General features: G+C 41.2%; 1 protein-coding gene across 15 annotated transcripts in view; it reads left to right on the top strand.

Moving 5' to 3' along the window:
* Positions 1 to 24,426: 24,426 nt before the first annotated feature.
* The window catches only part of EDA2R (ectodysplasin A2 receptor), a 106,561-nt gene continuing 105,282 nt past the window's right edge, over positions 24,427 to 25,705 (top strand). For 3 of the 15 annotated variants that reach the window (XM_064574163.1, XM_064574154.1, XM_045879148.3), the window contains exon 1: positions 24,436 to 24,587. The gene's annotated coding sequence lies outside the window, so the exon portion shown is untranslated. Of the gene's footprint in view, positions 24,710 to 25,705 lie in introns of all 15 variants that reach the window. The other 12 variants (XM_064574166.1, XM_064574158.1, XM_064574164.1 and 9 more) reach the window with 12 other exon arrangements.

Genomic DNA, 25,705 nt, shown 5'->3' with positions numbered 1-25,705 from the left:
TAATTTGTCTGATATAAGGATTGCCACCCCAGCTTTCTTTTGGTGTCCATTAGCATGGTAAATGGTTTTCCACCCCCTCACTTTCAATCTGGGGGTGTCTTTGGGTCTAAAATGAGTCTCTTGCAGACAGCATATCGATGGATCTTGTTTTTTAATCCAGCCTGTTAGCCTGTGTCTTTTGATTGGGGCATTTAGCCCATTTACATTCAAGGTAACTATTGAAAGATAGGAATTTAGTGCCATTGTATTGCCTGTAAGGTGACTGTTACCGTATATTGTCTGTGTTCCTTTCTGGTCTATGTTGCTTTTAGGGTCTCTCTTTGCTTAGAGGACCCCTTTCAAGATTTCCTGTAGGGCTGGTTTTGTGTTTGCAAATTCCTTTAGTTTTTGTTTGTCCTGGAAGCTTTTTATCTCTCCTTCAATTTTCAATGACAGCCTAGCTGGATAGAGTATTCTTGGCTGCATATTTTTCTCATTTAGTGCTCTGAATATATCCTGCCAGTCCTTTCTGGCCTGCCAGGTCTCTGTGGATAGGTCTGTTGCCAATCTAATGTTTCTACCATTGTAGGTTACATATCTCTTCTCCCGAGCTGCTTTCAGGATTTTCTCTTTGTCTCTGAGACTCGTAAGTTTTACTATTAGATGTCGGGGAGTTGACCTATTTTTATTGATTTTGAGAGGGGTTCTCTGTGCTTCCTGGATTTTCATGCCTGTTTCTTTCCCCAAATTAGGGAAGTTCTCTGCTATAATTTGCTCCATTATACCTTCTGCCCCTCTCTCTCTTTCTTCTTCTTCTGGGATCCCAATTATTCTAATGTTGTTTCGTCTTATGGTATCGCTTATCTCTCGAATTCTGCCCTCATGATCCAGTAGTTGTTTATCTCTCTTTTTCTCAGCTTCTTTATTTTCCAGCATTTCATCTTCTATATTACTGATTCTCTCTTCTGCCTCATTTATTCTAGCAGTTAGCGCCCCCAATTTTGATTGCACCTCATTAATAGCCTTTTTGATTTCTACTTGGTTGGATTTTAGCTCTTTTACTTCTCCAGAAAGAGTTTCTCTAATAACTTCCATATTTTTTTCAAGCCCAGCTAGTATCTTTAAAGTGATGATTCTGAACTCTAGATCTGACATCGTACTAATGTCCGTATTGAGTAGGTCCCTGGCAGTCGGTACTGCCTCTTGTTCTTTTTGTTGAGGTGATTTTTTCCGTCTCGTCATTTTGTGCAGAGGAGAATAGATTAATGAGAGAACAAAATGCTAGCAGAGTAACCACGTCCCCAGAAAATATACTCTAAACAAATCAGAAAAGACCTGAAGCAGTGGGATAAGAAGGGGAAAGAGAGAAAAAAGAAAAAGAAAAAAAAAGAAAAAGATAAAGATAAAAACAAAAACAAACAAAACAAAACAACAACAACAAAAGAAAAACCAGAATGTGATCAAATATGATCTATATGGTATATAGATCAGTGCCACACACTAGATTTGGGGTGTGTTTTGGTCTTTTAGAAGAAAGTGTCTCCCAAAATTTTAAAGAAAGAAAAAGATATATGTACAAAAATAAGGGTTGATATGATGAAGGGATAGAAAATGACTGTAAAAATGGAAATTATAAAAAATTTTATAAAAGGAATTGATAAGAAGTTGTTTGAAAAAGAAAGAAGAAGATTTAAAAAAAGAAAAAAGAAAAAGAAAAAAAAAAGGAGAGAATGTGATCAGGCAGGGGAATAGAAAACACCATATACTAGAGATTTAGGGTATATTTTAATCTGTTAGAAGAAACTATCTCAAAATTTTAAAGAGAGAACAACTTATATATATAAGCCAAAAATATGGGTAACTACTATGAAGGGATAGAATATGACTCTAAAAATGAAAAATAAAAATGTTTTTTTTTTTAAAAAAAGGGATTGATAAGATGTTGTTTGAAAAAGGGAAAAAGAAAAATTCAAAAAGAAATAAAAAGACAAAAAGACAGTTAAAAAAAAAATTAACTTTAAAAGACTAAGGAATCATGGTAAAAAAAGCCGTGAATTCTATGTGCAGTATTCCCCTAGCGCTGGAGTTCTGCCGTTCTCATTGATCGGTAAACTTGGTCTTGGCTGGCTGTTCTCGCTGATCTTCTGGGGAGGGGCCTGTTGCCGTGGTTTCCAAATGTCTCTGCCGGAGGCGGAATTGCCCCGCCCTTGCCCCCTCCCGGCTAAGTGATCTGCTCGGGTTTGCTCTCCGGGGCTTTTGTTCCCTGCGAGCTTTCCGTACAGCTTTGGAGGCGGAGCGTGAAAATGGCGGCCTCCCAATCTCCGCCCCGGAGGAGCCGAGAACTCGGGCCTGCTCCTCAGTGAGCCCCCAGAGAAAAGCCGTCAGTCACTCCCGTCTCCCCGGTCTCCGGCTGCACTCCATGCTCAACCGGCCTGTGACCGCGCGTTTCTATCTCTGGCACCCGACCCGGTCTGGAGTCTCCAAACCCAGCAGATCCCTGCGGTGCCCTCCCGCGCGGCTCCTCCCGGGGGAGGAAGGGGAGTCTCCCCGGATCTGCCGCTTGTTGGGTCCCTGCTGGAGGAGCAGGGGCCCGACTGTGCCGCGGATCACGGTCTATGGCCACCCCGAGCTGAGAGCCCGCGTCTGGGCTCCGCCTCTGCAGCCGGCTTCCCTGCTCCGATACCTGGGAGCTCTGCCGCCCTCAGGCACCCCCGGTCCTTCTGTGACCCCGAGGGTCCTGAGACCACACTGTCCCGGAGGGTTCCACCTCCCGCTTAGCCACCAGAGTGACGTCCCTCGGCGGAGCAGACTTTTAAAAGTTCCGATTTTGTGCTCCGCGGCTCTATCACTTGCCAGAAGCGGCCGACGGAGGCCCCTCCCCCGCCGTCTATCCTCCCGAATATCGCCGCGGATTCACTTCTCCGCACGTCCTACCTTCCAGAAAGTGGTCGCTTTTCTGTTCAGAAAGTTGTTGCTCTTCTTTTCTTTGATCTCCTGTTGGGTTTGTAGGTGTTCAGAATGGTTTGATCCCTATCCAGCTGAATTCCTGAGAGGAGACGAAATCCAGGTCTCCTACTCCTCCGCCATCTTGCTCCGCCCCTCCCCTGCATATTCTCAGACCACAATGCTCTAAAACTGGAACTCAATCATAAGAAAAAATTTGGCAGAAATTCAAACACTTGGGATCTAAAGACCACTCTGCTCAAGAATGTTTGGTTCAACCAGGAAATCAAAGAAGAACTTAAACAAATCATGGAAACCAATGAGAATGAAAACACATTGGTCCAAAACCTATGGGATACTGCAAAGGTGGTACTAAGGGGGGAATACATAGCCACCTAAGAATACTCAAAAAAATTGAAAAATCACGAATTCAACAATTAACTCTACACCTTACAGAACTAGAGAAAAAGCAACAAACGATGCCTAAGCCACACTTTAGAAGAGAAATAATTAAGATTAGAGCAGAGATCAATAAATTAGAAATCAGAAACACAGTAGATCAGATCAATGAAACTAGAAGTTGGTTCCTTGAAAGAATTAATAAGATCGATAAACCACTGGCCAGACTTATCCAAAAGAAAAGAGAAAGGAACCAAATTAATAAAATTATGAATGAAAGAGGAAACATCAAGACTAACACCAAGGAAATAAAAACAATTAGTAGAAATTATTATCAACAACTATATGCCAGTAAATAGAGCAATGTGGATGAAATGGATGACTTCCTGGAAACCTATAAACTGCAAGACTGAAACAGGAAGAAATTGACAACTTGAATAGACCAATAACCAGTAACAAAATTGAAGCAGTGATCCAAAACCTCCCAAAAAGAAAGAGTCCAGGACCTGATGGATTCCCTAGGGAATTCTACCAAACATTCAAAGAAGAAATAATACCTATTCTGCTGAAGCTGCTTCAAAAAATAGAAACAAATGGAAAGCTTCCAGACTCATTCTATGAGGCCAGCATTACTTTAATCCTCAAACCAGGCAAAGACCCCATCAAAAAGGAGACTTACAGACCAATATCCCTGATAAATATGGATTCCAAAATCCTCAACAAAATCCTAGCATATAGGATCCAACAATACCTTAAAAGGATCATCCATCACGACCAAGTGGATTTATCGCCAGGAAGAGGAAGGAAGTGTGGTTCAACATTCACAAATCAATCAATGTGATAGAACACATTAATAAGATGATAGAAAAGAACCATATGTTCCTCTCAATTGATGCGCAAAAATCATTTGACAAAATGCAACATCCTTTCCTGATTAAAACTCTTCAGAGTATAGGGATAGAGGGAATATTCCTCAAGTTCGTAAAATCAATCTATGAAAAACCCACAGCGAATATCATCTTCAGTGGGGAAAAGATGAGAGCCTTTCCCTTAAGATCAGGAACACGTCAGGGATGCCCTCTCTCGACACTATTGTTCAACATAGTACTAGAAGTCCTAGCAACAGCAATCAGACAACAAAAAGAAATAAAGGTATTCAAATTGGCAAAGAAGAAGTCAAACTCTCTCTTTTCACAGATGACACGATACTTCATGTGGAAAACCTAAAAGACCCCACCCCCAAATTACTAGAACTCATACAGCAATTCAGTAATGGGAAAGGATACAAAATCAATGCACAGAAATCAGTTGCTTTCTTACACACTAACAATGCAACTGTAGAAAGAGAAATTAGAGAAAGGATTCCATTTACAATAGCACCAAAAACCATAAGATACCTCAGAATAAACCTAACCAAAGAGGTAAAGGATCTATACCCTAGGATCTACAGAACACTCATGAAGAAATTGAAGAAGATGCCAAAAGATGGAAAAATATTCCATGCTCATGGATCAGAAGGATAAACATTGCTAAAATGTCTACCTAGAGCAATCTATACCTTCAATGCCATCCCAATCAAAATTCCAATGACATTTTTCAAAGTGCTGGAACAAACAGTCCTAAAATTTGTGTAGAATCAGAAAAGACCCCGAATCACCAAAGAAATGATGAAAAAGAAAAACAAAGCTGGGGGCATCAAGTTGCCCTATTGCAAGCTATATTACAAAGCAGTGATCACCAAGACAGCATAGTACTGGCACAAAAACAGACATACAGACCAATGCAACAGAATAGAGAACCCAGATATGGACCCTCAACTCTATGGTCAACTAATCTTGGACAAAGCAGGAAAAAAACATGCAATGGAAAAAAGACAGTCTCTTCAATAAATGGTGCTGGGAAAATCGGACAGCCACATGAAGAAGAATGAAACTCAACCATTCTCTAACACCATACACAAATATAAATTCAAAATGGATGAAGACCTCAATGTGAGACAGGAATCCATCAAAATCCTAGAGGAGAACATAGGCAGTAACTTCTTTGACATCGGCCACAGCAACTTCTTTCAAGATACATCTCCACAGGCTAGTGAAACAAAAGCAAAAATGAACTTTTGGGACTTCATCAACATAAAAAGCTTCTGCACAGCAAAGGAAACAGTCAACAAAACAAAGAGGCAACCCACAGAATGGGAGAAGATATTTGCAAATGACACTACAGATAAAGGGCTGGCATCCAAGATTTATAAAGAACTTCTCAAACTCAATACCCAAAAAACAAATAATGAAGTCAAAAAATGGGCAGAAGACGTGAAAAGACACTTCTCTGAAGAAGACATACAAATGGCTAACAGACACATGAGAAAATGTTCATCATCATTAGCCATCAGGGAAATTCAAATCAAATCCACATTGAGATACCACCTTACACCAGTTAGAATGGCATAAATGAACATGGCAAGAAACAACAAATGTTGGAGAGGTTGTGGAGAAAGAGGAACCCTCCTACACTGTCAGTGGGAATGCAAGTTGGTACAGCCATTTGGAAAACAGCATGGAGGTTCCTTAAAAATTTAAAAATAGAGCTACGCTATGACCCAGCAATCGAACTCTTGGGTATTTACCCCAAAGACACAGATGAAGTGAAAAGAAGGGCCATATGCACCCCAATGTTCATAGCAGCAATGTCTGCAATAGCCAAACTGTGGAAAGAGCCAGATGCCCTTCAACAGATGAATGGATGTGGTCCATATATCCAATGGAATATTACTCAGCCATCAGAAAGGATGAATACCCAACTTTTACATCAACATGGATGGGACTGGAGGAGATTATGCTAAGTGAAATAAGTCAAGCAGAGAAAGTCAATTATCATATGGTTTCACTTATTTGTGGAACATAAGGAATAGCATGGAGGACATTAGAAGGAAAGGAAAAATGACAGGGGGGCGAATCAGAGGGAGTGATGAACCATGAGAGACTATGGACTCTGAGAAACAAACAGGGTTTTAGAAGGGAGAAGGGTGGGGGAATTGGTTAGCCCGGTGATGGGTATTAAGGAGGACACATACTGCGTGGAGCATTGGGTGTTATATGAATGCAATGGATCGTGGATCACCACATCAAAAAGTAATGATGTATTGTATGGTGACTAACATAACATAATAAAATAGAAAAAAAGAAGTGATGCAAATGAAAAAAGAAAAGCAAAAATAGTCAAAAGACTTGAAAACATTTTAAAAATTTATGCAAATTCCCAGTAAGCATACCAAGAAGCGCCTAATTTCATTGGTCATCAGCAAAATACAAATTGAAATGACATAGAACACTCTGCAGAATGACTAAAATAAAAAAAGATGGAAAATACTAAGTTTTGGTAAAGAAATGGAGCACCAGTAATTCTCATCTACTGTCAGTGGGAGTGTAAATTGGTACAAACACTTGGAAGAACTGTTGATAGTATCTTCTAAAACTGAACGTAGTTATACCCTATTCTTAGGTATATAACCAAAAGAAATGGGTAAATAAGCTCATCAAGAAACCTGTTCAGGGATGTTTATAACAGCACTATTTGTAATAGCCCAATCCTGGAAATTCCCCATATACACAGCAACAGTAAGATGGAGAATATGAATAAATACATTCTATACATGGAATACTCAACAGCAATTCAAATGAAACTTCTGCAGTTACATGCAACAATGTGGATGAATCTCACAACCAAACAAGCCAGAAATGGGTGTAAATTGTATGATTCTGTTCATATAAATCACAAAACAGTGAAATCTAATCTGTGTTGTTAGACGTCCTATCAATGGCTCCTTTGGAGGTGTCTAGTGACTAGAACATGGCACAAGGGGAACTTCTGGGATGGTGGTGGTTTTTGTTTTTGTTTTAATATCTGTTGATGTGTTATACTTTAATAAAGGAAGATAAAGAAAGTGAGGCAGTGTATTAGTTTGCTAGGGCTACCATAACAAATTACCACAAAATTGGCTTAAAACAACAGAAATTGATTTTTTCATAGTTCTAGAGACCAGATGTTTGAAATCAAAGTGTCAGCAGGGCTACACTCTCTCTGAAAGCTCTAGGGGAAAATCTTTTTTTGCCTCTTCCAGTTTCTGGTGGCTGTAGGTGTTCCTTGGTTTGTGGCTGCATAACTCCAATCTCTGCCTCCATCTTCAGATGGCTGTCTCTTTCTCCATGTGTGTCTTTCTTCTGTGTGTCTCTCATAAGGATACTGGTCATTGGATTTAGATGATCCAGAATGTTATTTTCCTTCTCCTCCTCCATCTCCAGAACTTTGGATTTGTTATTCGTGTGTGTGTGTGCGTGTGTGTGTGTGTGTGTGTGTGTGTGTGTATGAGAGAGAGTGTGCTGGGAGAGGAGGAGGGTCAAGTTCTGAAGGTACTTTCTCCACTTCCCTTTTCAAGAACCAGCTGCACTGGTCTCGGGGGAAAGGAGGGCAGGGAAATACGAGCAAACATCTCTTAACTTCTCATACTTGTGGTTCTCTCTGTTGGTTTTCTTGGTCTCTCTGGGTAAGTTTGACTGGATACTGATGCCTTCTGAGCTCGAGATTCACCTATGAGTCACTAAAGGGCTTCTCTACTGATTAGTTATTAATGCAAAAGATTCAGCCCCAGTTCATACTTTTCCATCCTCTCTTAGGTGCCACTCCCTCCTGTAAACCCCCTTAATGAACTACCATTAAATCAATGTCTAATATGTACTATGTATGATGCCAAGTACATATTGATGAATATAAAGTTTCCCCAGCAGGGACAATATGACAACTGGTGGTGTTTTGGTGTTGAAGAGTGGATTTTAGGTGGGTCTCAGGGGGCTTTTGAGCTTAATGAGGCTGGTTTTCCATAGGTGTAGGGCTAGGGTGAGGGAGATGAGGTTGTCAGAGGGAAGTGGAAGGAAGTGGTTGGATGGAAGCATACATAGGGTTATTGCTGGAGAATCTTAAAGTCCCTTGAAATAAACCCAGAGGTACAGTAATTTGAGGAGGAGTTAAAGTAGAGGTAAGGGTTCCCCCACTTTAGCTGGAGAAATTTGAATATGTTTGTGGGTAGGGGAGCTGGACAGAAGAAGGAAGGTGAGTGATAAAAGTACAGTGAGAAAGCAGTTAAAAATAAAGTATGGTCCAAAGGGGATAAGGGAGAGGGAAGAGGCTCATGCTCTCCTCCTCTCCACCAAGAGGAAAGACTAGGATGGGTGGAGAGAAAGAGAAAAACTTACAGGCTAAGGGAAAGAGGTGGAAGGGCTTCATACATTAAAGAATCTTTTTTTCTGGATTATAAGGAGAGGGGTCCATTTTCTTGGACTGATAACTAGGTGCCAAAGTAAGGACTTTAGGGAAGAGGTAGAAGTTTAGAATAGCTGTGCAGGGAGGATGGGGAAAACCTTTGACTGGGAAGGAGAGAAAATATTTCACTTAGTGCTTTAGAACAGTGGTATTCAAAATTGAATAGGCATCAGAATCATCCCAAACAGATTGTTAAAACACAGATTTCTGGGCCTGCCCCTGGAGATTTCTGATTCATTAGGTCTGGAGTGGGACTAGATAATTGCATTTCAAACAAGTTTCCAGGTGATGTTGATTTTGCTGGTTAAAAACCTGATTTAGAGTTCTTGAATCAATTACTATTTTCTGGCTGTATGATTATGAACAAGCTCCCTGGCCTCTCTATATCTTAGTTTCTCATCTGAAAGATAAGGATGATAATCATAGTACCTCTCTTATAAGGCTGTTGTGAAAAATTAAATTAGTTAAGACACATAAAACACTTAGAACAGGGCCTGATAGTAGCTTGGCAGCAAGGTTAAGTACTCAAGATTAGTCCAAGAAGACTGGGCATTTTTTCTGGCAACCTTTCCTCTCTGCCCTATCCTCATCTCTAAGTTCAGGCCGTAAGACTGCCTTCACCTCACTCCTAGGTGCTAACTGTTTTCTAGGGAATTTCTGGAGGGGCCAGCTCCCTGAGGCTAATTTGTAATTCTGTAGCTTCTACACTTAAGCCTGAATCTACTTTATCCTTAGATCATCTATTAGAATTGCTCCAGAGCAGACTGAGAGCTCCATCCTGCCTAGTTAGCCTTGAGACTTGCCATGACAGGTCAGTTTTCAACTTACTGAAGGGTAACACAGCCAAGGCCTGTAAAGCCCTCCTGAAGAGAGGTCTTGAGAGATGGCTTGAGGGAAATCTTAGGTCCAAACTCTCCCTTGGAGGAATCGCTCTGAATCCAGATAAGCTAGAGGCAGACACTAAAGAGAATGACCATGGCTGTTCACACTCCATGCTGGAAACATTATATTAGTGAAGATAAATGGAAGAAGAGACTGTTACCTGGACGCTGGAGACTGAGTTGACTCTTCACTGTGACCATAAATCTGTTGGCCTGTAGATTTTAGCCATAGGTCCTCACTTTGCCCTCTTAAGCTATACAAATCTCATCGGTTCCTTCTATCCTATGACAGACCTTCAGATATTGGCTGAAAGTGACCACGTCTCCTTGAATCTTCTCAAACCAAACAACACAGTGGTAGTGGAGTGGCAGTGCAATGGGTGTCTGGATGAGTCACCAATACCAAGGAGAATAAAAATGTTAGAACCTGCCCTATTGAAATTAGATAAATCTCATATGATTATGAATCTTTTTTTTTAAATTTTATTATGTTAGTCACCATACAATACATCATTAGTTTTTGATGGGGTGATCCACGATCCATTGTTTTCATATAACACCAAGTGCTCCATGCAGTACATGCCCGCCTTAATACCCATCACCAGGCTAACCCATTCACCCTCTCCCCTCCCCTCTAAAACCCTGTTTGTTTCTCAGAGTCCATAGTCTCTCATGGTTCATCTCTCCCTCCGATCCCCCCCTTTATTTTTCCCTTCCTTCTCCTAATGTCCTCCATGCTATTCCTTATGTTCCACAAATAAGTGAAACCATATGGTAATTGACTATCTCTGCTTGACTTATTTCACTTAGCATAATCTCCTCCAGTCCCATCATGTTGATGTAAAAGCTGGGTATTCATCCTTTCTGATGGCTGAGTAATATTCCACTGTATATATGAACCACATCTTGTTATCCATTCATCTGTTGAAGGGCATCTCAGCTCTTTCCACAGTTTGGTTATTGTGGACATTGCTGCTATGAACATTGGGGTGCATATGGCCCTTCTTTTCACTACATCTGTGTCTTTGGGGTAAATACCCAGGAGTGCGATTGCTGGGTCATAGGGTAGCTCTATTTTTAAATTTCTGAGGAACCTCCACACTGTTTTCCAAAGTGGCTGTACCAACTTGCATTCCCACTGACAGTGTAGGAGGGTTCCCCTTTCTCCACAACCTCTCCAACATTTGTTGTTTCTTGCCATGTTCATTTTTGTCATTCTAACTGGTGTAAGGTGGTATCTCAATGTGGTTTTGATTTGAATTTCCCTGATGGCTAATGATGATGAACATTTTCTCATGTGTCTGTTAGCCATTTGTATGTCTTCTTCAGAGAAGTGTCTTTTCATGTCTTCTGCCCATTTTCTGACTTGATTATTTGTTTTTTGGGTGTTGAGTTTGAGAAGTTCTTTATAGATCTTGGATACCGGCCCTTTATTTGTAGTGTCATTTGCAAATATCTTCTCCCATTCTGTGGGTTGCCTCTTTGTTTTGTTGACTGTTTCCTTTGCTGTGCAGAAGCTTTTTATGTTGATGAAGTCCCAAAAGTTCATTTTTGCTTTTGTTTCACTAGCCTGTGGGGATGTATCTTGAAAGAAGTTGCTGTGGCCGATGTCAAAGAGGTTACTGCCTATGTTCTCCTCTAGGATTTTGATGGATTCCTGTCTCACATTGAGATCTTTCATCCATTTTGAGTTTATCTTTGTGTATGGTGTTAAAGAATGGTCGAGTTCCATTCTTCTTCATGTGGCTGTCCAATTTTCCCAGCACCATTTATTGAAGAGACAGTCTTTTTTCCATAGCATGTTTTTTCCTGCTTTGTCAAAGACTATTTGACCATAGAGTTGAGGGTCCATATCTGGGTTCTCTATTCTGTTGCATTGGTCTGTATGTCTGTTTTTGTGCCAGTACTATGCTGTCTTGGTGATCACTGCTTTGTAATATAGCTTGCAATAGGGCAACTTGATGCCCCCAGCTTTGTTTTCTTTTTCAACATTTCCTTGGCGATTTGGTGTCTTTTCTGATTCCATACAAATTTTAGGACTGTTTTTTCCAGCACTTTGAAAAATGTCATTGGAATTTTGATCGGGATGGCATTGAAGGTATAGATTGCTCTAGGTAGACATTTTAGCAATGTTTATTCTTCTGATCCATGAGCATGGAATGTTTTTCCATCTTTTTGCATCCTCTTCAATTTCTTTCATGAGTGTTCTATAGTTCCTAGAGTATAGATCCTTTACCTCTTTGGTTAGGTTTATTCTGAGGTATCTTATGGTTTTTGGTGCTATTGTAAATGGAATCCTTTCTCTAATTTCTCTTTCTACAGTTACATTGTTAGTGTGTAAGAAAGGAACTGATTTCTGTGCATTGATTTTGTATCCTTTCCCATTACTGAATTGCTGTATGAGTTCAAGTAATTTTGGGGTGGAGTCTTTTGGGTTTTCCACATGAAGTATCATGTCATCTGTGAAAAGAGAGAGTTTGACTTCTTCTTTGCCAATTTGAATACCTTTGATTTCTTTTTGTTGTCTGATTGCTGTTGCTAGGACTTCTAGTACTATGTTCAACAATATTGGCGAGAGTGGGCATCCTTGACATGTTCCTGATCTTAAGGGAAAGGTTCTCAGCTTTTCCCCATTGAGGATGGTATTCAATGTGGGTTTTTCATAGATGTATTTTATGAATTTGGGGAATGTTCCCTCCATCCCTATACTCTGAAGAGTTTAAATCAGGAAAGTATGTTGTATTTTGTCAAATGCTTTTTTTTGCATCAATTGAGAGGACCATATGGTTCATATGGTTCTTCTCCCTCCTCTTATTAATGTGATCTATCACACTGATTCATTTTCGAATGCTGAACCACCCTTGCATCCCGGGGATAAATCCCATTTGCTCATGGTGGATGATTCTTTTAATGTATTGTTGGATCCTATTAGCTAGGATTTTGTTGAGGATTTTGGAATCCATATTCATGAGGAATATCGGTCTGAGATTCTCCTTTTTGATGGGGTCTTTGCCCAGTTTGGGGGTTAAGGTAATGCTGGCCTCATAGAATGAGTTTGGAAGTTTTCCTTCTGTTTCTATTTTTTGAAACAGCTTCAGCAGAATAGGTATTATTTCTTCTTTGAATGTTTGGTAGAATTCCCCAGGGAATGCGTCAGGCCCTGGACTCTTGTTTTTTGGGGAGGTTTTTGATCACTGCTTGAATTTTGTTGCTGGTTTTTGGCATACTCAGGCTGTCAATTTCTTCCTGTTTCAGTGTTGGCAGCTTATAGGTTTCCAGGAAGGCCTCCATTTCATCCAGATTGCTCAGTTTATTGGCATATACTTGTTGATAATTTCTAATAATCATTTCTATTTCCTTGGTTTTAGTAGTTTTCTCTCCCCTTTCATTCATAATTTTATTAATTTGGATCCTTTCTCTTTTCTTTTGGGTAAGTCTGGCCAGTGGTTTATCAATCTTATTAATTCTTTCAAAGAACCAACTTCTAGTTTCATTTATCTGATCTACTGTGTTTCTGGTTTCTAATTCATTGATCCCTGCTCTAATTTTAATTATTTCTCTTCTAATGCGTGGATTAGGCATCGTTTGTTGCTTTTTCTCTAATTCATTAAGGTGTAGAGTTAGTTGGTGAATTCAGATTTTTCTTTTTTTGAGTGTTCTTAGGTGGCTATGTATTTCCCCCTTAGGACCGCCTTTGCAGTATCCCATAGGTTTTGGACTGATGTGTTTTCGTTCTCATTGATTTCCATGAATTGTTTAAGTTTTTCTTTGATTTCCTGGTTGACCCAAACATTCTTGAGCAGAGTGGTCTTTAGCTTCCAAGTGTTTGAATTTCTGCCAGATTTTTTCTTGTATTTGATTCCAGTTTTAAAGTGTTATGGTCTGAGAATATGCAGGGAATATTCTCAATCTTTTGGTATCAGTTGAGGCCTGATCTGTGACCCAGTATGTTGTCTTTTCTGGAGAAAGTTCCATGTGCGCTCGAGAAGAATGAGTATTCTGTTGTTTTAGGTTCGAATGTTCTGTACATATCTGTGAGGTCCATCTGGTCCAGTTTGTCATTCTAAGCTCTTGTTTCCTTGTTGATTTTCTGCTTAGATGATCTCTCTATTGCTGAGAGTAGAGTATTGAGGTATCCTACATTTAACGTATTGTTATCTATATGACTCTGTATTTTGGTGAACAGTTGGCTTATGTAGATGGCTGCTCCCATGTTGGGGTCATAGATATTTACAATTGTTAGATCTTCTTTTGGGTAGACCCTTTATGAATGATGTAGTGTCCTTCTGAGTCTCTAACTATGAACTTTAGTTTAAAATCTAATTTGTCTGATATAAGAATTGCTACCCCAGCTTTCTTTTGAGGTCTGCTGGCATGGAAGATGGATCTCCATCCCTTCACTTTCAGTCTGGATGTATCTTTAGCTTCAGAATGAGTCTCTTGTAGACAGCATATGGATCAGTCCTGTCTTTTTATCCATTCTGCAACCCTGTGCCATTTTATCAAAGCATTTAGTCCATTCACGTTGAGAATGATTATTGAAAGATATGAATTTATTGTCATCATGTTGCCTGTGAAGACATTGTTTTTATAGGTTGTCCCTGTAAATTTCTGTTGTATATCACTCTTGGGTTCTTTCTCCTTTTATAGAACCCCCTTTAATATTTCTTGCAGGGCCGGCTTAGTGGTCACATAGTCTTTCAGTTTCTGCTGGTCTTGGAAGCTCTGCATCTCTCCATCCATTCTAAATGACAGCCTTGCCAGATAAAGTATTCTTGGCTGCATGTTCTTCTCATTTAGTGCCCTGAATATGTCTTGCCAGCCCTTTCTGGCTTGCCAGGTCTCTGTGGATAGGTCTGAGATGATTCTGATATTCCTCCCTCTGTACCTAAGGAATCTCTTCCCCCTAACTGCCCTTAAGATGGTTTCCTTGGTTCTAAAATTTGCAAGTTTTACTGTTACATGCTGGGGTGTTGGCCTGTTTTCCTTGATCTTGGGAGAGGTCCTCTCTGACTCTAGGACACAAATGTTTGTTTCACTCCCCAGATTAAGGAAGTTCTCAGCTACGATTTGCTCAAATACATCTTCTAGTCCTCTCTTTCTCTCCACCCCCTCCAGGATTCCAAAAATTCTGACATTGAAACGCTTCATGGTGTCACTTATTTCTCTGATTCTATTTTCATGGATTCTGAGTTGTTTTTCCCTGGCGTCCTCTTTTCCCTTTTTATCTATTAAATTGTCTTCCAGGTCACTTATTCGTTCTTCTGCTTCACTTACCCTGGCTGTTAGATTATCTAGATTGGATTGGATCTTATTGATAGCATTTTTTTAAAACATTTTATTTATTTTTCAACAGAGAGAGAGACAGCGAGAGAGGGACCACAAGCAGGGGTAGTGGGAGAGGGAGAAGCAGGCTTTCCACTGAGCAGGGAGCCCGATGTGGGACTTGATCCCAGGACCCTTGGATCATGACCTGAGCTGAAGGCAGACACTTAATGACTGAGCCACCCAAGCGCCCCCATTGATAGCATTTTTAAATTCTGCTAATCCAGCTTTCATTTCTGCCCTTAGAGACTCTATGCTAATTGATTAATTGATTTCTCCATTCTAGCCATTGTCTTTGCAATTGCTAGCCTGAATTCCATCTCTGAAATCTTGATTATATCTATATCCATTTGTAAATCTGCAACATAAGTCATAATCTCTGAGTCTTCTCTAATTTGGGGGGTTCCTCCTCCTAGTCATTCTGTTGATGGGTAGTTGAGGGAATGTATAGAGTCCAAATTATTGACAACAACCCAAGCAAGATGCACCTGTTTTCTAGGGACCTTGGGGTTGCTGGTCTCTTGCTTTCCCAGCCTGTCTTCTGGGGGAGGGGCCTGCCGTGCTGTTACTCAGGCAACCCTGTTTGGGCATAGTTGCCCTTTCCCCCTGTGGCGGGGGATGGGCTCAGTAGGAATCAGCTTATTGGGGCTTTTGTTGTCTGGCGGCTTTCCCTGCTGGCTTTCTGCATCTCTTCTGAGAGTCAGAGCAGAAGAGACCATTTCCAACCCTCTGCCTCAGAGCAGAGAGATCACAGTCTGTTCTTCGGTGAGCTCTCCAGGCCACACTCTCCGTTTCTGTCTGTGTTCCTATAAACTGCAGTGTCCTGGGTTGTGCACCCCACCGCAGTGCTCCCAGTTCTGCCTCCAGGTGGGGCACGTATCTACCCTTTGTGCTTCTAAAACCACCAGCCACTCCCAGTTTGCATGCGGGACCCTGCCGCTCCAGGTTTCCATTCTGGGGGCTGCCCTAAAGTCCTTTCCCCGGCACTGCTGGTCTGCTAGTCTGTGGCCCATCCCCACACGTGAGGCTGTCGCTCACCGGTGTAGGATCCTCATGGCCAGGCTCCCTCCTGCTGCTGTTTATCTTCTGATATCTGCCTGCGGAATCATGGCTTCCCGTTTTGTACCTCGAAACCAACCACCCATGATATTCTGTTTGTAGAGCTCCAGATCTATTTTCTTACATCTCAGGCTGATTTCGTGGGTGCTCAGAGTGGTCTGGTAGATATCCAGCTCAATTCTGGGGACCAGTTGAAATAGGGTCCCCTACTCTCCCACCATCTTTTCTTCCTGATTATGAATCTTTTATAATATTAGTATCTCTTAATATTGTCACTCACAATGATGACTTTTACCTTTTCCTTATTTATTTATTTATTTGTTTATTTATTTATGTCCAGGCATATCATGTTGCAGATTTTTTTTTTTGAAATTAAATCAAGCTAAACAATTCTGACATTTTGCACAAATGCTGCTGTAAAGCCTTCCTATAAGTAGGATTTTAGAGTGAACTATCTAAACCTTCTTTTGCATTCTCAGTGATAATTTTTTTAACCCCACAAGGCTCTCTGTGGGTAAGAAGTAGCATCATGCAGTGAAAAGAGCTTTGGATAGCCTTAGAAAACTCAGATTCAAATCTCAACACTTCTGCTTAAGAGTCTTATACTCATATGGTTGTCACTCAATTTTTATATATATCTTTTCTTTCTTTTTTTTCTTTTTAAGTTTTAATTTAAATTGCAGTTAGTTATCATACAGTGTAATGTTAGTTCATTTTTTTCACTTAAAAAATGAAGCTAATAATCCCCAGATGATTAAAGTGCTCTAGTGTTTGTGAGGTAACCTATAAATTGTCCATCACAGTGCCTGCAATAAGTACACATTCAAGAGATTACATTTCTGACCTTTCCACTTAGTAAAGTGGCATAATAATAATACTGCTCTACTGTGGTTATAAAGATTAGATGAGATTTGTACATGTGTACAGAACTCTAAAGGGCTATACTACCCATTATTTTAAAGTAACTGTATTAATAAATACATGTGTAGAAGAGTCAGAGTTGCACAGCCTTCTGGTCAGTGTGTATGCTGAGCTTCCAAGCCTTTGCCTGTGGAGGGAGTAGAAAAAAGACACGGGTTTGTCTACTTGCCTCAGTCAAAATTACAAATTTCTCTCAAAAGAGGTTTGAGTCAGGGCGCCTGGGTGGCTCAGTTGGTTGAGCGACTGCCTTCGGCTCAGGTCATGATCCTGGAGTCCCGGGATCAAGTCCCGCATCGGGCTCCCTGCTTGGCAGGGAGTCTGCTTCTCCCTCTGACCCTCCTCCCTCTCATGCTCTCTGTCTCTCATTCTCTCTGTCTCAAATAAATAAATAAAATCTTAAAAAAAAAAGAGGTTTGAGTCAGGCAAAACAAACAAAACAGAAACTAGTGACAAAAATTAGACTAATAAGTTTAGACTGAAAGTGTGGGAAAATTAGTTGGGGGACAAAAGATTAATAACTATAGTCATCATTATAATTACCATCCTAACGGATCTCAATTATTAAATTCCTGTATCTGGAACTGGGTTAGAAAGCCCATAATGTTCCTCTTTAATATTCCCAGCCACCTTGTTCCTTTTCATATTTTCTAAATGAGGGAACTGAGGCTGTGAGAGGTTAAAGTACTTGCTTAAGATCACACAGAACACAGAATTAGTAAGTGATAGACCTAGGATCCCAATTCAAAATCCAAAGCCACTTTAATGCTCTGCCATGTCCTTATTTACTGGAGCAAGAAAGCATGATGTGGCATGCTTAGAGTTAGGCTCTGGCTATAGTTCTGGATTAAGTTTGTATTTGGCTATGTGCCCTTGGGAAATTCACTTAATTTTTCTGGCCCTAAATTGCCACATGTGTAAAATAAGGGAAATCATACCTACTTCAAAAGGTTGTTCTATGGGTAATTAAGATCATATGTATAAAATGTAAGGGCCCCAACCTCACAATGTCATAGAGTGAGATAAGAGAGAATATTCAGTGACAATATCTGAGAATGAGGGATTAGAGATATAGAGGGAAGCCAGGAGACCATGATGTTTTCCAGCAAAAGAAATAGTTTCCCAAAGAAAACAGTGACCAACACTGGGAAAAAAAAAAACACTGCAAATAAATTTTAAAAATGAGTGAAAATATTCCTTAAAATTTGTCAGTGAAAGAGGTCACTTGTGACTCGAGGAGAGAAAAAAGAGCCAGACTGCAGTAGATTGGGAATCTAAAGGAAAGTGAAGACATGGAAACAGTGAATGGAGATTACTGTGGCCAGAAATTTGGCTGAGAAAGAAAGAAAGTGGAGGCTGTTATTTGAGGAAGAGGCAGTGTGGAAGAAGGTTTGATTTTATTTTGCAGTGGGAGGAATTTGAACATGTTTGTGGATAGAAGGGCTGGACACAAGAGGGAAGGTAAATACTAAAGATATCAATGAGAGAGAGGTTAAAAAATGAAGAATGGTCCATAAAGGGCAGGGGAAGGGGAAGATGCCCATGCTCTTTTCCTGTCCTCCCAGAGGAAAATCCAGAGTGGCTGAAGAGAGAGACAACATTATAAGCATAAGGGGAGGGGATAGAGGGACTTCATATCTAACAGAATCTGTTTTTTGTTTTGTTTTAGTTTGGTTTTGGTTTTGGTGTTGTTTTGTTTTTTGATAAAGAGGACAGGAGTCCATTTTCTAGACTGACAATTAACTGCCAGAGTAAGGACTTAAAAAAAAAAAAAGGTAGTGGTTTAGAATAGCTGTCCAGGGAAGATGGGAAGAGCCTCAGATTGGGAAGGAAAGATTCTCCTTTTGAGTGTAATAGTGAATAATTCAGGCATCAGCTATTCTTGAGAGTCTTGCGTCAATTGTCACTAGTTGTGGCTCCATGGACAGGCGGGGATACTAACCACTATATTAACGAGGAGCTGTGGCCCCATGGACAAATTACCTCTCATTTCTGTGACTCAATTTCTTCATCTATAAAATAGGAAGGATATGATATTTACCTCATAGGGTAATTGTAAAGATTAAATGAGGTATTGCATCTAGAACCCTTAGCACAGGGCCTGACATACAGAGTTAATCCAAGTGCTGATCAAGTGTTGGCTGTTGTTAGTATTTTGGGTGCAGGCATGGATGTTCTTTTTTGGCTATCTTCTTTGTATGGTCGCTTACCTGGGGTCAGGGAGTTCATTAACATAATAAAATTAAATTAAAATAAAGAAAGAAAGAAAGAAAGAAGTGTGAATTCAAAGGTAACATTCTCCATTCAATTATTTTTTCACTCATTTATTTAACAAAGATATATTGAACCCTTAGTATACTTTAGGTTCTGTTTTGTATGAGAGAATTAACCAGTCAGATGACAGGTAAGATCTCTGACACGTAAGTTCCAGTGAGAAAAATTAGAATCAAGAAAGAATGGCAATGTGGAGGGGGCTACACTCTGGAAAACCTCAGCATTTGAGGGATAAATGGAGAAGGAGAATCTGGGAAAAGTTATAAAGAAAAGAATGAAACCAGGAGATATGGATTCCTTGAAAATCAAGAGTTAGTAAGGAAAAACAACAACAACATAATTTTGGATGTTTTGGAGAATTCAAATAAGACAGGAAGAAGCCATGGGATTGACAGTGAAGAAATTCATGGATGATCCTGAGGAGATCAGAATGTAGAGTGAATTTAAAAATTAAGAGATGGGGGTAAAGATATGGAAGCAATAACTATGGAAAACCCTTTCCAGAATCTTGGCTCAAAATGGACGAGTTTAGAGGAATGATCCAGAGAAAGAGGGGCTGTGAAGATGCCAGATAAAGCAAAGCAGGGTAGATGGGGGAAGTAAGCACAGATAGAGAGATTAGTCTGGAACAGAAAGGAACTCTCATATAAAAGACAAGAATAAGCTTGAAGGTGGAGGGATCAGAAGTTGTTTAGAGGGATTTAGCCTGGTGCTATTCTATGGTTTCAGTGAAACTGGAGAAGTCTTATCTACTAGGAGTTCTGAATAGGATATATTAGTGTTAGGTGCTTGAGTAAGAGGAGTAAGTTTGAAATAGCCATCTTGGGCAGGTGAAAAGAAAGATGATTAAGGATGAAAGAAAAGACTGTTGAACTAAACTATGACTCAACTGAACTTTGAAAAATCCCCGGGCTAGGAGGAGCTCTTTTAAATGTCCTACATTTCTAATTCAGAAGATCCAAGACTGTATATGCCATTGCCTCAGACATCTATGGCCATGATTATCTATACATATCACAAAAGCTGACGAAAGGGCACCAGGAGCTGATCTTGGTATCCAGGTACATACATCCCTATAGATGCTGGATTCCATAGGGACGGCCCCATATGCTTCAGTATCTCCTGGAGCCTCCAGTCTCTGCTTCTGCTCTCTGTTACTAGTCTCCAGAGGGGCTTTAAAGTCCCCAGTGTGTCTATATCTCACATGAGAGGTCACTCTGCGTGCACTGAAATCTAGAATTAGAGGCTGACCTGGCTTTTCTCAGACACAGCCAAGGTGTGTCAGCATTCCCCTAAGTGACCTTAGGTAACCTCTGAGAGAGCTGAGGATGGCATCAGGGAGCCCTGAATCTCTCACTGGGCCCCAGAATAGCATCTCTGGCCCCAGAGATAAGTTCAGGCTGATTCCATCAGTGAAGTGTAATCAGAGAGACCCTTTACCTGGGAGTACTTGGTTTGGGTGACTCCTGCCCATCTTAAGAGTAGGGAATGAGAAATCCCCCAAGAGATGAGCTGACTGAACCTCACTTCTACCACTCAGGTATGGGGGCCAGAGTGGCTCCCCCATAGACAGCACAGCTGAGAGCCTTAAATCTACTCATCCCCACATCCCACCTCAGGTCCTTGGGGGCTGGTGCTGAGGAAAAGTCCAAAAGACCCTGGCAATTCCATTACTCTATATTAGGGTTTTAGGAAAGTTCTCTCTTATAAAGTAAAATTTGAGCAGAAACTAGGAGGAAGTGAGGGAAGGATCCATGCAGATATCTGGGGAAGAGTTGTCCAGGCTGAAGGAACAAGTACAAAGATTGAGTATAGAGAATGCTTTGAGTGTCGGAACAAACAGCAAAGAGGCCAATGTGGTTGGATATGGTGGCCAAGGGGCAGTGGTAGATGAGATTAGAGATATAAAGGTAGGGTGGTGGAGGTGGGATGGAGTTGGGTGGAGTGTAGGCTATTGTTAAGGACTTTGGCTTTTACTCTGAATTAGAAGCCAGCCATTAGAATGGTTTGGACAGACTTGAGCTGATTTGCATTTTCAAAGGATCACTCTGACTGCTGTGCTGAGAATTGACTGGAATGGAGTAAGGTCAAGAGCAAGACCAATTGTAGGCTATGGCAGTAATCTAGCTGAAAAGTGATGGTGGCTTGCAACAGAGTAGTTGCAGTGAATGTGCTGAGAAGTTGGGGGATTCATAGTATATTTTGAAGACAAAGCTGATCAGTTGTGCTGAGGGATTGAATGTGAGATGTGAGAAAAAGAAGAGGCAAGGATGATTCCAGTGCTTTTGGCTTCATAGGGTTTTTGTGAAGATGAGATAAATTAATCCATATAAAACATTCAGAACACTACCTAGTAAGTGCTTGGTGAAGGTTAGTCACTATTACAATATTATTAGACAAGTTATGGTGGAAGACAGTAGTTTCATACATGCTGCCTAAGGTCACTTTCCAAATAATGAAACAACAGCTTGTGGGCTCTGAAGTTTCCCTGGTACCTTTATCTCAGGCTTCCTCCTACCCTCCAGGAAAAGAAGCATTATGGAGTACAAACCTCTTAATCTGTAAAATGGGGATAGTAATCCCTATCTTGTAGGACTGTTGTAAGCTACAACGGAGCACATTTGCATGATTGATAAATGCTAGGTAAATGTTCCATCCTATCTTTTCTTCAAAGAAGAATTTTGATTATGCTGTCCCCTAGCTAATGTACCAGCAAATGTCCTTTCAGCTCAGTTCACTCAGGTAAGCATTACCAATGGCCTAACATGGCTCCCTGTTCGTATACTCAGTTTGCTAAGTAGGATCAAACGAGGTAGAGCAGTGTAGCTGAGAGCACAAAAGTTGGGTAAGCCCTTGAGACTGAGGTTGTAGAAAGGCCCCTAATCCTGGCCTTGAATGATGTTCCTATCTTAGCTGGAAGGGACTTGTGTTTAAAAAATAAAAGCCTGGTTGTGCCAGGTGGGGGAGTGTCCCCAGGCCAAAGGGTCCTTCTTGCTCCCAACTAACATTTCTTCATCTGTGAAACATTTCAACATGTGGGGCTCCTTGGCAACTGCAGTTCAATATATTCAAAGTCTTCCTGGCCTCTTCCATTTTGTCTTTTGCATCCTGGTCCTTTCATTAATTTGTTTTGTTCCTTCTGCTGTGTATCAGGCTCGTTCACAGCCCTGCCATTTCCTAGCTGCTTGACATTGGGCAAGTCAGTCTATGCTTCAGTTTTCTCATCTCCTCACTGTGAATAGTACTAGAGTAGTTACAAGTATTAAACGAGTTAATATATGCAAAATACTGAGAAGAGTGCCTGGCAAATAACAAATGCTCTCTAAGAATTACTGTTAGCTCATGATGCTTACCAATTAGTGGAGGGAAAGGACAGTCATTAAACAAGTAAGCAAATTAATTAAATGATTACAGGTTTAATTTAGTGTCAGTAAGGAAATAAACAGGGTGTGGGGGACAGGGGCTAGACTGGCCAAGTGAGGCTTATATCAAGAAGTGACACTCTGCGGTGAAGACTCAGATCCTCCCTTGACATCACAGATTTTAACTTTAGCTTCACAATTTCTCCTGCTTCCATCCCCTTTTTTCATCATCATAGATCAGCCCCTCAGTAATCTCCTAATCGGTATCTACCACCAGCCCTTACTCCACCAATTCATTTCCTATCCTGCAGTCACACCCATTCTTTTTAAACTCTAGGACCTAGAATATCCTTTGAACACCTACTGTATTCTCTTTGCTTTATGAACATTAGCTCACTTTAAATTCACAACTTCATAAAGAAAGTATTATGAGCCTCTATCTGCAGATGGGACAACTAAAGCTCAGAGAGGATAAGTCCTCTGCTAAAGAGCCAACAGCTCGTAGATATTAGAACCAGAGTTGGAATAGAGATGTGTGGATTCTAGAGTCTGTATTCCTTCCAGATGCCTTCCTAAACTTGTATTTTTTTCTATTGTGTAATGACTGTAGACCCAAGGAAATAATGATAGCATATACTTATATAACATTTGCCATGTGCCAGGGGCTATTACATGTATTAATTCATTCAATCTTCAAAACAACCCTATGAAAAAGTGATTACTATTGTTCCCATTTTACAGATGAGGATACCGAACCACAGAGCAGTTAAGTAATTTCCCCAAAGCCACACAGCTAGGAGGGGCAAACCTAGGATTCTAACTCAGTTTACCCTCCTTCTAGGTCTGAGCCCACAGTACCAGTCAAAAGGCCACATTCTGGTCCCAGCTCTAACCAGGGGCCATGTTTGGAGTTCACTTAGGACCTATTCAAAGTCACCTCAGAGCCTATTCAGCCCTTTTTTTTTTTCACCAAAGGCATTGCAGCCTATGTACGGAGACCTTACCCTAAGCTCCCAGCATACAGCCTTTCTGCTCACACCAGGTAAGGCCCCTCAGAGTCTGATCATGGCACATTGCTTGGACCCTGCCCCATGCCTTGGCTTAAGCTTCCTTTCCCTCTACCCATAATGCAACTTGGTACGCCACAATTTTTTAGGCCCCTTCACTCTATTGAAGAGCATTTCCCTTCGCTGGCCATATTTTCTCTCTTATTTTTACCTTTTCTCTGTTCCCTTACTACCCATCTAGCCTGTACCTCATAGTTCAGCCCCTCATTCAGTATTGTGTGCTGTTCTCTGACTATGTCCAGTCTGTCTTATCTTCCCTATTCCTCTGCAAGTTCTTCAGGGTCAGGTACTAGTAACATTCCAATACTTCTCCACTGCTGACTCTGTGATTATAAACTTCTAAACTCCCAGAGTGTCATTGCTGGAAAAAATCTCTTAGTCTATCTAGTACAACCCCTTCTTTGTATAGAGACTCTGGGGCCCAAAGAAGGTGATTCCACAATCGAATTCTCCTTAATTTTGAGTGGTCTTTCCCTTGTTTTATGTCTTCTCTCCTCCTGTCCAAATCCTAACTTTCTGAACAAAGGAGAGAGAGAAAAAAAAAAAAGAGGGCCAAAGCTGGGAAGTGGCTTTTCCATGTGTCTGAAAATTGTTACTTTTCCAACACTAATTTTCTGAAAAATTCCAGGCCTGCTAACATTCATGTATAGAACTTTGAAAAGCTAGCGGCATCCTACCATGCAACAGTTACAAGAAAAGAAGTCTGCACGGTGCCTCTGACCACTTGACCCTCTCTCTGTTCCCACAGACCAGGCAAAACCTAACTCCCTGTCTGCCCACAGTCCCTAGAGCTTTTTGATTCCTTCCATAGGAGTGGCTTGGTCTCTGTTTACCTCCCCTTTCCCGCCTCTCAACAGCACTGTGTCTGTCTCAGGGGTGGGACTTCTTTGCATAGCCACGCCTAGACACTCGAGTAGCCTAGTAGCTGCTTTGGGAGCCTCAGGGGGGGCGGAGAAATAGACGTAGCATAAAAGAAAAAGAGAATGGGTTTAGGCTGTTACCGCTACACAGGGATGTGAAATTAGCCTGAGTGATTGCAACGGATTTCATCTACTGTGAGTGTGGTATGTAGGCTGGGGGCTGAGGGGTGGGGGCTTGCTTGGTGCTATGTCTGGCCTGCGCTGAGGTGTGTTTGTCTAGGAATTCTGTTGCTGAAACAAGATCCATCCATCCATATATTTACAGGGTAAGTGCGGGAACACTCCCCGGCATGACAAGGCTGCTCAGATCTGTGGGACATAGGGGTGGAAGTTCAGGATCAGGTTAGGATGACCCTACTGAGGAGCTACAAAATCAGAATGTCTGTGAAGGCATTCCGGTGGTCTGTCTGTCCATCCATTGGTATCCCGAGAATGCTGTCTAAGGTGCCAGGGACCTGAGTTAATAGCCCAATGGCTTTGGAGGGCCAGTGTGTCCCTGTGTAGGCTTTTACTGGACCTGTATGGCCTTTGGGAACATGCCTGGACATGTCCAAACACCCTGAGCACATGGGGTTTAGAGTTAAGGAAAAGAAGGAGGCTGGGAGCTTAGGGGAGGGAGGGGTTGGATCAGACATGTGAAGCATCCCCAGGGAAATTGAGCTGCCAGCCCACCCACGTGGCCCCTGGGCAAGTCAGGGCTTGTGTAAAGAACACTCGGGCTCTATTTGGGGGCTTTCAGTCTGCCCCTTCACCCACTAGGTTTTTACTTGATCCCTCACTCCTGGAAGCTGAGCCCAGAGCAGTGATATTTTGATCCTGCTTTACCCCAAACACTGGCCAAGGTTAAGGCAGCTGTGAGACCTGGGGGACAAAAAGAGACCTGCCAGCAACCTGGGAAAGCAGAGACTGCAAAGTTTGGACTGATGTTAGCAGTGTTGGCCAGTGCCCTGTCATGTAGGGTAACTAAGGCAAGAGAGTGTAGAGCGTCTTCCCCTGTATCACTCTCCTATCCCCTCCTTTACCCCAATATACCTTCAGTCCAACGTAACAGGCTCACTGAGCAACTATGCTTTGTCACCACTATGTGAGATAGATACTTAAAATGCACTGGGACCTGACAGTTTCATCATGGGTATAAGAACAAATATATATAGCAAAGATAGGCTTTAAAGGTTTAGTCAAAATCCTTTGAGGTTGTCAAATAAGGACCACTTCAAGTTGAACCAGGGATAATCAGAAAGACATTTTTGACATTGTCACAA

This window comes from Mirounga angustirostris, unplaced genomic scaffold (genome assembly GCF_029215605.1).
Source record: "Mirounga angustirostris isolate CCGP_5_RB_7025 unplaced genomic scaffold, mMirAng1.0.hap1 SCAF_11, whole genome shotgun sequence".
In the NCBI taxonomy this organism is placed as follows: Eukaryota; Metazoa; Chordata; class Mammalia; order Carnivora; family Phocidae; genus Mirounga; species Mirounga angustirostris.
This window is presented reverse-complemented; position numbering and strand designations above follow the sequence as displayed.